The 13,536-nt window shown below is 43.2% G+C and overlaps 1 long non-coding RNA gene across 1 annotated transcript; it reads left to right on the top strand.

Annotated features, from left to right (window-relative positions):
- The first annotated feature begins 350 nt into the window (after positions 1–350).
- On the top strand, positions 351–13,296 carry LOC117874051. Its single transcript, XR_004644883.1, has 3 exons — positions 351–465; positions 7,041–7,089; positions 12,843–13,296. It is a non-coding gene; the product is annotated as an uncharacterized LOC117874051 (long non-coding RNA).
- The last annotated feature ends 240 nt before the right edge of the window (positions 13,297–13,536 follow it).

Here is a 13,536-nt window from a genome sequence, read left to right as displayed (position 1 = left end):
GACTATGCTTACAGCTATATGAAGTTAATGGCATTGCTGAGATATAACTGAGGGCAGAATTTGGCCCCAATTCCAGCTTATATCTTACAGTGCTAGCTGACTATTAAGGGTTTTGCATAAGGAGCAACATGCAGAGCTTGGATGATTAATGGGGCCTGGATGCAGAAATTCCTGTGGGCTGCGACTGAAAATTCATTCCACTATCCTGACGGCTATTCAGATTATTACAGGACTTTGATACCACATTGTGCCGACAGCGTTAGAATAGTCTGACTTCTTAATATTTATCACTTTGAACTTCTGGAGTGTTGTGAAACCTTTAGGGAAGTTAGACATTGCATGATATAGCCATGTGAGATTCCAAAGAACCCAGCAGCTTAGAAGTGCTCTTCATTCCTTCCCTTGAACTCCGATAGGTCCTCAGAGATCTTGTTTCAGCTTCTGCAGAGAGCATTTAAAAGGAAGGTAAACAGTAATTATTCTACTTGAATATGTACCCGTATAGTATACGCAAAAGTCTCTTTTGGTAACTAACAGAAAAACATAATCCAGATTTATCGTGTAGGCTTTATCTTGCCCTAACTAGTTCTCAGTTTATAGTATTGGAGGAAGTACTAACGAAAGCATGGCATTATTTCAATAGGACAGTTGAATCTAGTCCAGATATTATGAGCTGCTAATTTGCCATTAGAACAACCCTAAAGGCTTTCAGTAAGCCCAGGTTGGCAGCAACTGGGGTGCATACTGGAAATGAGCTAAATGACATTTTCTGTTTACTTTTTTAGCATTTTACCTGAAGAACCATTCTTTTTAAACTTCAGAGACAAGGACCCCTGTAACTGCAGCAGTTTATATGCTGTTGCCCAGTATAGAGTTTCACCTTGCAACAAAATATTTCTTGTTTTTAAAACTAGTTTTCAAGGGTTTTGGAAAAAGCTTCTGGTGATTGGTAGTTCACAGTCATTTATGGGATGCAGGATTTGTTTCTATAAAAAGGTTTTTACTTTTTTCCCATAAGCAAACATCCTTAAAGGTGATCTGCAAAGGGCATAAAATTGTGTTACTGCTTTTCTTTTGCTGCCTTAAAGAAGTCCTGAAAAGTTTTGACTCTTTTACATGTTTACTGAGGTTTTTTCCATGTCTGTGCTGTGACAGCCAACAAGAGTGATAAATAGTGCTCACTATGGTGTGGCTTTTGTGAGGTGTGGAAGCTTGCTGTCTAGGAACAAGGACAACAGTTCTTTTCACATTGGCTACTGAAGAACTGTACAATGCCAATAACTTTAAGTTTTTGTCTGCATTGGGAAAATGAATTGACTAGGTCAACTGATTTTGACATTAGTGTGGACAAGGGAAGAATTTGTTATCCGATCTTGGTCAACTGGACCACCTCACCTCCCTCTTGGGTTAGTCAGAACCAGCTAACACGTTTTTAAACAGGACTGTCCTTGGCTACTCTAAAGGCAAAAATATGTGAGTTAACACATTTTCTAACATGATGCATTTTTACAGTATAAATAAGACCTGCGTTATTGCTACACTGGCTATATGGAATGGGTAACTTAGAGCTGAAAGTCTGGAGGTATCCAAAAAGCAGGTCCTTGAGCTATACAACCCTAAGATCCCTTTACTTCTAGTCAATGAGGGCTAATGTGCTGGAGATATGATGCTCAAAGTCCCACTATGTGTGGGAAGGAGCAGTCACAGACTGAATTGCTGTTGAGTGTTTTCTGGTGGTTGGTCATCTTGATGAATTATGTTCTGGAGAAACTGTCAGGTTTTTCAGATCTGGGCTTTGTCTACACTGGCGATTTGCCCTACTTATGGCCATCATTAGTTAGTTGTGTAGCTGCTTTAGTGCAAAACCCTTGTGTTGATAGCCAAAGCTGCAACAAGCCACAGTTTGTACTGGTGCATCCAAACCCAGTTTCAAGCAAGAATAAGCTGATGTGATACTAGGGTTGCCAGGCATCCAGTCTTCGACTGGAATGCCTGGTCAAAAAGGGACCCTGGTGGCTCCGGTCAGCGCTGCTGACCGGGCCATTAAAAGTCCAGTTGGTGGCGCAACAGGGCTAAGGCAGGCTTCCTGCCTGCCCTGGCTCCACGCAACTCCCGAAAGTGATCGGTATGTCCCTGTGGTTCCTAGGCGCAGGTGTGATCAGGGAAGCTCCACATGCTGCCCAGCCCCGAGCGCCGCCTCTGCAGCTCCCATTGGTTGGGAACCGTGGCCAATGGAGCTGCGGGGGTGGTGCCTGTGAGTGAGGGTGGGGGAGATCAAGCGACAGAGGGAGGGAGCTGGAGTGAGTGGCGGCAGGGTGTCAGAGAAAGGGCAGGGGTGGGGCTTCAGGGAAGGGGCGGGGCAGGGGGCTCAGTTTTGTGCAGTTAGAAAGTTGACAACCCTATCCAGTGCATTTTGTGGCTTATAGTAATTTTACCTGCTGGCACTGTGGGTTTGAACTGGTGCAACTACACCATGTGGCAGCTAGCTACTGATGGCTGAAATCCCAGCGTATCACAATACTGCTGCTGCCGAAGTATCATTGGAACAGAAAATGGGTGAAATGAAAAACCATGTAAACCTCTGTTATACACCCACCTTATAGGAATTTCATCTAGACCACATTTCTCTAGTTTGCTTATGAAAAAGTCATATGGGATTGTGTCAAAAGCCTCACCAGAATCTAGATATATCACAACTATATCACAAGAGCTTGGGCTTCCAGCCTGAACTCGAATGTCTACACTGCAGTTTTGTAGCCCTGCAGCCCAAGCTCCACGAGCCCTGAGTCAGCTGACATGGGCCAGCTGTGGGTGTTTTATTGCAGTATAGACATACCCTTTGTTCCCCCTTTTAAAAGATAGGCACTGTGTTTGCCCTTCTCCTGTCCTCTAGGACCTCATCCATCCTCCATGAGTTCTTGAGGATAATCACTAACAGTACTGAGATTGCTTCAGCTAGTTCCTTAAGTACCCTCGGGTGAATTTCATCATGCCCTTCTGACTTGAACATATCTAACTTATCTAAATATTCTTTAACCTCTTATTTTCCTATTCTGGTTTGTATTCTTTCCCTTGTTGTTAATATTAATTAATATTAATGTTGTTAATATTAATGTTAAGCATCCAGTCAATGAACCTTTTAAGTGAAAATTGAAGGAAAATAGGCTTTGAATATTTCAGCCTTCTTGAGGTCATCTGTTATGAGCTCTCCTTCCCCAGTAAGTAGTGGACCTACACTTTCCTTTGTCTTTTGCTTGCTGCCAGTGTGTTTATAGAATCTCTCCTTATTGTCTTTTATATCCTTTGAATCATCGAATATCAGGGTTGGAAGGGACCTCAAGAGGTCATCTAGTCCAACCCCCTGCTCAAAGCAGGACCAATTCCCAACTAAATCATCCCAGCCAGGGCTTTGTCAAGCCGGGCCTTAAAAACCTCCAAGGAAGGAGACTCCACCACCTCCCTAGGTAACGCATTCCAGTGCTTCACCGAGTGTAACTCACGTTATGCCTTAGCTTTTCTGATTTTGTCCCTATGTGCTTGTGCTATGTCCACGTTAGGCTGGCATGAGGCTTTCAAATAAACATTTAGATACTCCCGCATCACAAATTTCAGATCTAAGCCTGTATTTCCTTCAAGTTTGGGGGTGTTTAGTTCCAGGGGCTTGGTACAAGCCTTTCTCTAGTATACTTATGTGTATCGAGTCATTGCCGTTCTCCCCCCACCAATGCAACCACTTACATGGCCCCTTCCAAGTTGTATGAGCTGATGCAAAGCCTGCTGGAATCAATCGGAATCATGCCATTGACTTCGATGGAGTTTGGATCAGACTTTGAGAGAACAACTTATTGCTGCCTCTTTCCCCTCACATGGTCTTTCCATACTGACCTAGAAGTCAAATGCAGAAGTGTGAAATTATAGTCCATGTCACCACACTCCTTTTCAACTTAAAGGAAGTGCCTGAGCACACTTTTAGATCCTCAAAAATGCCAGTAACCTTCAAGAGAAGTTTTTTTCTGTCCAAGCTTGTAACACAAGGCAGAGATTTTAATAGAAAGCATAACTTTATCTAAAAAATCAGACCATGCCCTTTAAATGTAAAGGCGAGGATAAAAGAGTAAGTCAGTCGATAGGATAGTGTGTGTCAATATACGCCCAGCAATTACACCTCTACCCCGATATAACGCGATTCGATATAACACAAATTTGGATATAATGCGGTAAAGCAGTGCTCCGGGGAGGTGGGGCTGCGCACTCCGGCAGATCAAAGCAAGTTCGATATAACGTGGTTTCACCTATAACGCGGTAAGATTTTGGGACTCTGGCTCCCAAGGACAGAGTTATATCGGGGTAGAAATGTACTTGTAAATCTAATGCAAGTGAGAGAGGTGAGTGTTTGCCTGAGACTAAATATGGCCACTTGTGGTACAAGAGACACACAAAGCACAGTGAAAAAATGTATTTCCGTAGAGCTAACATCTTAGCCTTACTCGACTGCACAGAACAGTAAAGGGGAGTATTTCCCTGTCAGACTGTGACTGTGGTTGTGGTGGGGAGAGCAAGGGTTGCTTGCCTAATATTCCTGCTGCAAGTAAATGAACAGAGGGGAGCAGGGAGTGGGAGGAATTCTAGATTCTCCCTCCTATAATCACCAAGTAGAGTAATGGGCTGGGCACCCATGGGTTAGCGAGTTGATCTGTAAAAGGGGCTGAAGCAACTTTGACTCCTCCCCTACAGCAAGTAGGGAGCAGGGGAGGAACTGTAAATCTCAGGTTGTTAGCAGGTCTACTTCTGGAGCAGTGCAGCTACTCGCTGCCCCTTACTCGGAGTACATCATCAAGTTACAATCGTGCCTCGAGTGTTTTCTGTTTGTGTGTGTGAGAAGTTTTTAGGGTTGTTTGGACTGTAAAAGACCATGAGTGATGTGCTAGTGCACCCCCGGCTTCATGTATGCCACATGCTTAATGAGGATTTAATTAGTTCTAAGCTACCTTTGAAAGGTGGGTGCCATCTGTAGCCTTTGGTATCTCTGATTCTACAGCTGATCTTGGCAGCTTGTCAAATAGCCCATCTGCATATGTGGTTATAAAGATTATCCTGAAAACTAGTTAAACTTTTCCCAAGCTTTATATTGACTCCTTTATGTCTGTCTGGCTTGATATTCCTTCCAAGGAAGCGGTCCTTCCAGTAATGATAAACTGCTACTATGACGTACAAGGAGTCACCATCCAAGCTTCCACCCCTTTGAGGGGTTGTTGTGTGGAGATAACCAGATCTTTGCATGGGTTGCCTCCCTGCAGTGTTTCTAATAAAATCACCGTTAACATATTGGGTAACTTTTTTTCTTTCCGTATTTCATTTTTGCCTCTTCCTCATCTATCATTCATATATGAGGTTCTAAGATCTCATTGCGCAGTCTGTTACCTGATATCAGTGTTGTGCAGCTTGGCCCGTGATGCATGAAATCGGACCAAGCTGTGTGCTCATGCCATGCAGCATGGCTAATCATTCTCAAATGCTATCATCAGTTATCTTGGAGGAGGAAAAAAAATCCTAGCTGCCTGTGGTTGATTTAATCTTTAAAATCAGGAGAGACTTTGCAGTGATTAAAGAGCCATTTCCTGACTACATATTGATACGAGCTGCTTCCAAGTCAAATATAAGAGAGCCTGACAGGCATTCAGTCCTTCTGTGATTGGCAGGTCCCAGCACACTGGATGGTAATCTCTTTCCAGCTTTTATTTCAAGAAATTCTGGGGTGGTCTGCATTTAATACAGAACTATCTCATGTAATTGCCCTGGCATTTCTTATTGTAATCGACAAGATTGCACTTTTAATTTGCAGGATTCGTAAGGGCAGTTGGAAAGTTGTACCCAGAAATCAAGGGATTTATACTGTTCTCCAATAGTTTCCAGAAACTGGTTGCTCTGGGGGCAATTTTATGGTCTAAGAAATGCCAGATAAGAATCCGTATTGAATATTTCTACATTACTGCAGCTTCTTTTGGTGCATGTAAATATGACAAAGCATTCTAAGCTAGAGCATTAGTGAGGATGCTGTGATACAGTATTGTATATGTTGCCCTTTGACACATTAAAAGACACCCTAATGATCTGGGTATGGGGATTACTATATTTAATCACGTATAAAATGGCTTCCGCATTTAGGGTCCAATCCTGCAAGCTTATCCTCAGGGAGAGACCTTCTGCAGCTGTGTGGTACCCCATAGCTTCTTTGAGGGCCTGTGCGGGGTTAGGGGCAGAGGCTGGGGCCTATACAGAAGATCTTTCAGGATCAGAGTCTAGCACAATGAGAGGTCCTGATCCATGGCTGGGGCTACCACAATACAAATAAATAATATAATGATAAGTAATAATGTCTCTCACCCTTTGGATTATTTGGCTGTCTCTGTGCTCATACTGGCCCTTGCCATCTTCCTTGGGGCAGAATATTGCAAAGATCTGCCTTTGAAACTGGGTACTGAAGCTGTTGTCCTGGTTCCGTTCTTTCTATCCAAGGTACCCCGACAGAGATTATTATTGAAATGCTGCCATAAATGTGCCTGGTGCTTCACAACCAAACAAAGTCACGGCATTGAAAAGCTCACAATCTAGATAATGCCGTGGGGCTGGAGTTTTAGGTCCAGATTTAACAATACACTTAAGCACATGCTTAAGTCCATCCTTATTCTGCAAAACACTTAAGTACACATGCTTGTACCCCATTGACTTCAGTGGAACTTAACCATGTGTTTAAGTACTTTGCTGAATAAGAATGGCCCTAAGCATATGCTTAAAATAAAAAATGAATTTAAGTGCTTTGCTTAATCAAGGCCCATATGAGTGAGGTCTTTGGTTTAAGGTCTTATGGAGTCTTGTGCTCTTTTTAGGAAACGCTTTCCCCTTATTTCTGTCCCAATATCCCATTTCTTTTCCATATAGATCTCAAGCTGATACCAACAAGTTATGAAAGATGAAAAGGTCCCCAGCCCTGGTCAAGGGCAATAACTAGTGATTTTATTATTCTTTTCTGTCTTCTACAGCTCTGATACCAGAGACTGGATGGAATGGTGTCCTCTGGACCTTTCTTATGTGAGTTATTTAGATCTTATTTTATTGCTAACAGTTCATCAAATTGAATAAAAAAATGCTTCTCCAATCTCAAACACAAATTGCTATTTTTAAAAAAAGTTTATAGCTATAATCCCAGAAAAACAAAAGTTTGCCACTTAGAAGTATGAGCATACAATGAAAATAAACCAAAATGAAGGGAAAAAAGAGTTTAGAGATTAAAAAAAAGGGCTGTAGGGATTTATTGTGCTGAAGTTCCTTGCTAAGCGAAATTCCACTTTCTGTAAATGATTATTTAATTGTTGATATGAATTTAGCCTGGTGATAAAAAATTTTCCTGGCTCTAACAGACATTCCTTACTGGAAAGAAATAAATCAGGTGAGTTTGAATTGTGCTGAATCGTGTCACTGATTCACTCTCAGTTGAATAACTGTTCCATGTCACTATACTTGGTACAATTCTGTGAACAAAAACGTAGTTTGAACGAGATTGAGGATGATTAAGTGTGACATCTCCCAGTGCAAACTCTAAAAAGCAAAGAAATTCCAAGTTTTGGGACACCTCTTAACAGTACGATACCACAGAGCACATTTCCACTGAGAATGACAGACTTGCCCTCATCTCCGCGAACTTCCTTCTGCCTTCAACAGGTAATGAAATACACAGCACACTAATCTGTATAATGGTATAACCTTAATCGCAATTTCAGCAGTATAAACAAATAATCAGGCTTGACATATGAGCACGAGTTAAGTCTGAGCTGTGTTGTGTTTGTGGGGGAAGTATGAGGTTGTAATTAAGGGGCCAAATCCTGAAGTCCATGTACAGGCTAAACTTCCACCAAATCCAATGGGAATTTTGCCTCACTGAGGACCACAGGATTAGGACCAATAATATTTGTACTTGTCTATTGCTCTCGTGAGTTCCTTCAAATCCTGAAGAAGTAAATTGAAATTAATTACACTTAACATCCGCATGATTGAGCCCACAGTTCTTTCCGTCAGAAGACGTCCAGGCATTTTACTTAACACTTCGGTGAGATAGGCAATATTAACAATTTTCATGCGGGGAAACTGAGCCACAGAAAGGCTAGAATACTTTGCCCACCTCACAAAGTCACTGGCAGAGCTTAGTAGAGCTCAGGAGTGAAACCCTAGCCTACTTGAAATCAACAGCAAAGCTCCCATTGACTTCGCCAGGGCCAGGATTTCACCCTAGGTCTCTTTTCTCCCAGTCTTCTGCCCTAACTACTAAAATAAGTTTCTTCTCATTTGGTTCAGAGAACATTGATGTCTAAGGGCTGGTGTACAGTGGCGGGGGGGGGGTTCGAGCTAAGATACGCAACTTCAGCTACGAGAATAGCGTAGCTGAAGTCGACGTATCTTAGATCGACTTATCTCCCCTCCTCACAGCGCGGGATCGATGGCTGCGGCTCCCCCGTCGACTCCGCTTCCGCCTCTTGCCCTGGTGGAGTTCCGGAGTTGACGGGGAGCGCGTTCGGGGATCAATTTATTGTGTCTAGACGAGACGCGGTAAATCAATCCCCGATAGGCCGATTGCTACCCATGCAGTCTCTAATCCCCAAGAACGTGTACCAGAACCATGTGTCACCCAATGAAATTAATAGGTAGTAGGTTTAAAACAAACAAAGTTCTTCACACAACACACAGTCAACCTGTGGAACTCGTTGCCAGGTGATATTGTGAAGGCCAAAACTATACGGGGGTCAAAAAAGAATTCAATAAGTTTATGGAGGATATCAATGGCTATTTGCCAAGATGATTAGGGATCCAACCCCATGATCTGGGTGTCCCTAGCCTCTAACTGCCAGAATCTAGGAGTGGATTATAGTGGATGGCTCACTCGATGATTGCCTGTTCTATTCATTTCCTCTGAAGCACCTGGCATTGGCCACTAGAATACTGGGTTAGAGGGATTATTAGTCTGACTCAGTATGGCCATTCTTATGTGTATCTGGGGTGATACCAAACCTAATGGAAATAGAAATATCAATTTTTTTTCTCAACTTAAATTCCAATGGATGGCGGTGGTGCTGGTCTTTTAAATTTTTTTTTAATCTTTAAACATTTCCCTTCACTCTTGGAAATCAAATGCAACAGCATTGGTCTATGGTAGATTCATAGATTCCAAGTCCAGAAGGGACCACTGTGATCCTCTAATCCAGTGATGGGCAACCTGCGGCCCGCGGGTCACATGTGGCCCATCAGGGTAATCTGTTTGCGGGCCGTGAGACATTTTGCTGATGTTGACCGTCCACAGGCATGGCCCCCCACAGCTCCCATTGGCTGGGAATGGCGAACCGTGGCCACTGGGATCTGCGGGGGGCCATGCCTGTGGATGGTCAATGTCAGCAAAATGTCTCGCAGCCCGCAATCAGATTACCCTGATGGGCCACATGCGGCCCGCAGGCACCAGGTTGCCCACCCCTGCTCTAGTCTGTATAACACAGGCCATAGAATTTCCCCCAAATCATTCCTAGAGCAGATCTTTTAGAAAAACATCTGATCTTGATTTAAAAATTGCCAGTGATGGAGAATCCATCACAACCCTGGGTAATTTGTTCCAATGATTAATTATCCCCACTGTCAAAAATGTACACCTTATTTCCAGTCTGAATTTGTCTAGCTTCCACTCCAGGCGTTGGGTCATGTTAGACCTTTCTCTGCTAGATCGAAGAACCCACTATTAAATATTTGTTCCCCATATAGACACTTATAAACTGCAATCAAGTTACCCCATAACCTTCTCTTTTTTAAGCTAAATAGATAGAATTCTTTCAGTCTATCACTGTAAGGCACAGTGTCACATTGGAAACTCATGTTCAACTGATCATCTATGATAACCACCAAAAGATTTTCAGAGTCACTGCTTCCCAGAATAGAGTTCCCCAGCATGTATATGACCTACATTCTTTGTTACTAGATGTATACATTTTCACTGAGCTATATTAAAATGCATATCATTTGCTTGCACCCAGTTTACTACGTGATTTGAATTATGAGATTGTGTATAAGCAGGTTACACTTACAAGCTAGTCTCACTACCCAGACTGAAATGGGAGCTGTGATGAAGGGGAGAAACAGCGTGCCAGCACGGCAGTGGTTAAAGGGATGCCTATGGGCACAGTTAGCCCTGCCCTGTTACAACTGCAGCCAATGCCTGGCCTGGAGAGGGGAGAAAAGAAGAGATCCTGGCTCAGTTGAGAGCTGACTGGCAAAGAGGCAGGAGCTAGCTGCCTCCCTACCTCAGAGGAAAGGTCACTAGCCTACCAACTGAAGCAGCCACTGGGGACAAAGTGCTTTCGCCCCAGCCAAGGGGGAATGCAGAGGAGACCTAGGAGACTCCGGCAACTGAGGTAACTGGGTGACTGAAGTCCAGAGACATTGTGGGGTTTGGTCTCACTAAACCTATGGCTGCCCTGCACAAAGGAGCCTGGGACCACAGCAGGGCACCACCCAAGATCCACAAGGGGGCACTATGGGAGCCAAGCCACTTCAATGAATTGGACTATATTTAGGGGACAATGGTAGGAAGTAGTCAGTGGATTTAGACTACCTGCTGTTCAGGGGTTCAGACCATCTCCTGTTCAGGGGTTGATGCACACAGGGCCCTGGGCTGGAACCTGGTGGAGAGGGAGGGTCCGGGTTCCCCTACCCCACTGCCTAAAAGACTGAGGCACCTCAACCGGGGAAACTGGGGGCTGGAGGTCAGGTGCGCCAACCACTAGGCCTCCCAGCCCTCTAAGCAACCTGTTACAGGAGCAAAATGTGAACAAACAGTGCATATAATATATATGTTCCCATTTCTAAAGATAATGGAACAATTCTTATTATGGAAAGGTTTATGTAAAATAGGATTATATGTTACATAAATCTATATAGGACTGAACCTCAACTCTACCCAGAAGCTGAATGACTTGGTTATTGGATTACTCCCCCATTACCTGGGGTTGATCTCAACTAGCTACATCAAGATGACAATGTCTTGTCTCCAGTGGGATTTTACATTGAGATAGCTAGCTTGATTTTAAATTACGCATTTTCTGCATTGAAGAAATAGCCTTTGAGATAAATAAATAAAAACAAGTATTACTCACTTTTTAAAAAAAATCCTGCAAAGTGATCCATCAGGTCTTGATCCATCAATACTCCTGAGCACATACTTCAACTTTAAAGCCAATATTTAAATACATTGTGGGAAAACAAATGTCAGTGGAGAATTTTTGATCAGTTCTTCTCAGGTGCCATCACAAGGATTGGATGGGCACAGAGGAGAATTAAGCTTTCTCCCTGAGAGGTTGTCCCTTTGGGACTGCCCATGCTTGCATCTATTCTATACATCAGTTGTTTTCCATCTTTATTATCCTGAATACCAGTTTGCAAGTGAGATAAAGTCACAAACACCTGCCATCCCAGCTTCTCAATCCTGCACTATTTGTTAGCGAATCATTTGAGGGTACATCTACACAGCAGCTGGGAGGTATAACTTCCAGTTTGAGTAAATAGAATCATAGAATAGAATATCAGGGTTGGAAGGGTCCTCAGGAGGTCATCTAGTCCAACCCCCTGCTCAAAGCAGGACCAATTCCCAACTAAATCATCCCAGCCAGGGCTTGGTCAAGCCTGACCTTAAAAACCTCTAAGGAAGGAGAGTCAACCACCTCCCTAGGTAACCCATTCCAGTGCTTCACCACCCTCCTAGTGAAAATTTTTTTCCTAATATCCAACCTAAACCACCCCCGCTGCAACTTGAGACCATTACTCCTTGTTCTGTCATCTGGTACCACTGAGAACAGTCTAGATCCATCCTCTTTGGAACCCCCTTTCAGGTAGTTGAAAGCAGCTATCAAATCCCCCCTCATTCTTCTCTTCTGCAGACTAAACAATCCCAGTTCCCTCAGCCTCTCCTCATAAGTCATGTGCTCCAGCCCCCTAATCATTTTTGTTGCCCTCTGCTGGACTCTTTCCAATTTTTCCACATCCTTCTTGTAGTGTGGGGCCCAAAACTGGACAGAGTACTCCAGATGAGGCTTCACCAATGTTGAATAGAGGGGAATGATCATGTCCCTCGATCTGCTGATAATGCCCCTACTGGATGTATGCTATCTCTGCTTGACCTAGCACCTAAAAATAGCAGTGTGGCTGCCCCAGCATGGGTGGGGGCTCACTCTATCCATCCAAGTACAATCCCACTTGACCCAGTGGGTACATATTTGGGCAGCTAGCTCAAGCCACCACCTCTTCAGCCATGTCCACCCTGCTATTTTTAGCATGCTAGCTTGAGCAAAACTAGCTTGTGTACATCTGCTCAAACTGGGAATTACACCTCCCAGCGGCTGTGTAGACATTCCCTGTGAAACACTGCTGTACATAAAGGGTGCACATTAGGCTCTAGGCCTGTCCATCTAGCACAACCACAAAATTTACCTCAAGAAGATGGTCTAGATAGTCATTCGAACCATGGACCTCCAAAGAAATCTTGTGTGAAGGATATTCAGACCCAGATAACTCATGGCTATCAGCAAGCAATTCCAATTGTCTGCATCACTGAAACCCCCCAGAAGCTCCTGATATTTCCCTGCTTTGCATTTCCTAACTCAGAGGAATATATATAAGGTCAGAACAAAAGCAGAAGTTCAGAGACTTTTCAGTTTGTTGAAATGAGCACCACTTATCTGAAGTGAAATGTAATTTTTCTTTCTCGCTGGCAGTGACTGATGATGGTTTAAAACACTAAATCTGTCTCATTGCAGGTTATTCAGGATGCAAGCTCAGCGCTCATTGACTTGATTTTATTTGGACTGTATTGTACCTGCAGTAAGAATGCTTTAGTGGAACATTTATCCCTTTGCTGCCACTGTAGGAGCAGTCAACCCAGATAGAGCCTTTGAATGAAGATTGATTCTAAGCATGGGATTTCTTCCAGAATCAATTTATCTATGAGAATGCCAAGAAATTCAATACAAATGAAAGAGCAAATTATGTTTTTTCAGTTTCTAAACAAACATTTAATATACCATTAATTTTGTGCTTGTGTTTTTGTTATTTTTTTTCCAGGACAGATTTCTCTCATGTGGGTCCTCCTCCTCTCTTCTTAACTGCATTTAATGTGCCTGAAGGGAAAACATCCTGAACATTGCACTAAGATTAAAAATACTCTGTAAGCAATAACAGTTATATTTAGTGCTGGTGAAAGGTGCTGGATTCACAGCTCTGCCAGGTGAAATCATCTATTCAACCATGTAATTGCTACTGGACAAGCTTCCCTGCACTGCACCATGCAATAAGTCCAAACTGGAGGAAACACCCGGGAGGGTTGAGATGGAAGTTTAGTCTTTATGACTATTCATACTTAGCCTCTCTGCTGAGACAGTTAATTAAAGCCAAATGTGGTGGCAGTTTGTGCTGTGGAATGAGTCCACTAGGATCTAGATGAAGACCATAAAA

The sequence above is a fragment of the Trachemys scripta genome, chromosome 3 (assembly GCF_013100865.1).
Source record: "Trachemys scripta elegans isolate TJP31775 chromosome 3, CAS_Tse_1.0, whole genome shotgun sequence".
Taxonomy (NCBI): Eukaryota; Metazoa; Chordata; order Testudines; family Emydidae; genus Trachemys; species Trachemys scripta.
The sequence above is the reverse complement of the archived record's forward strand: the minus strand, read 5'-3'. Positions and strand labels throughout refer to the sequence as shown.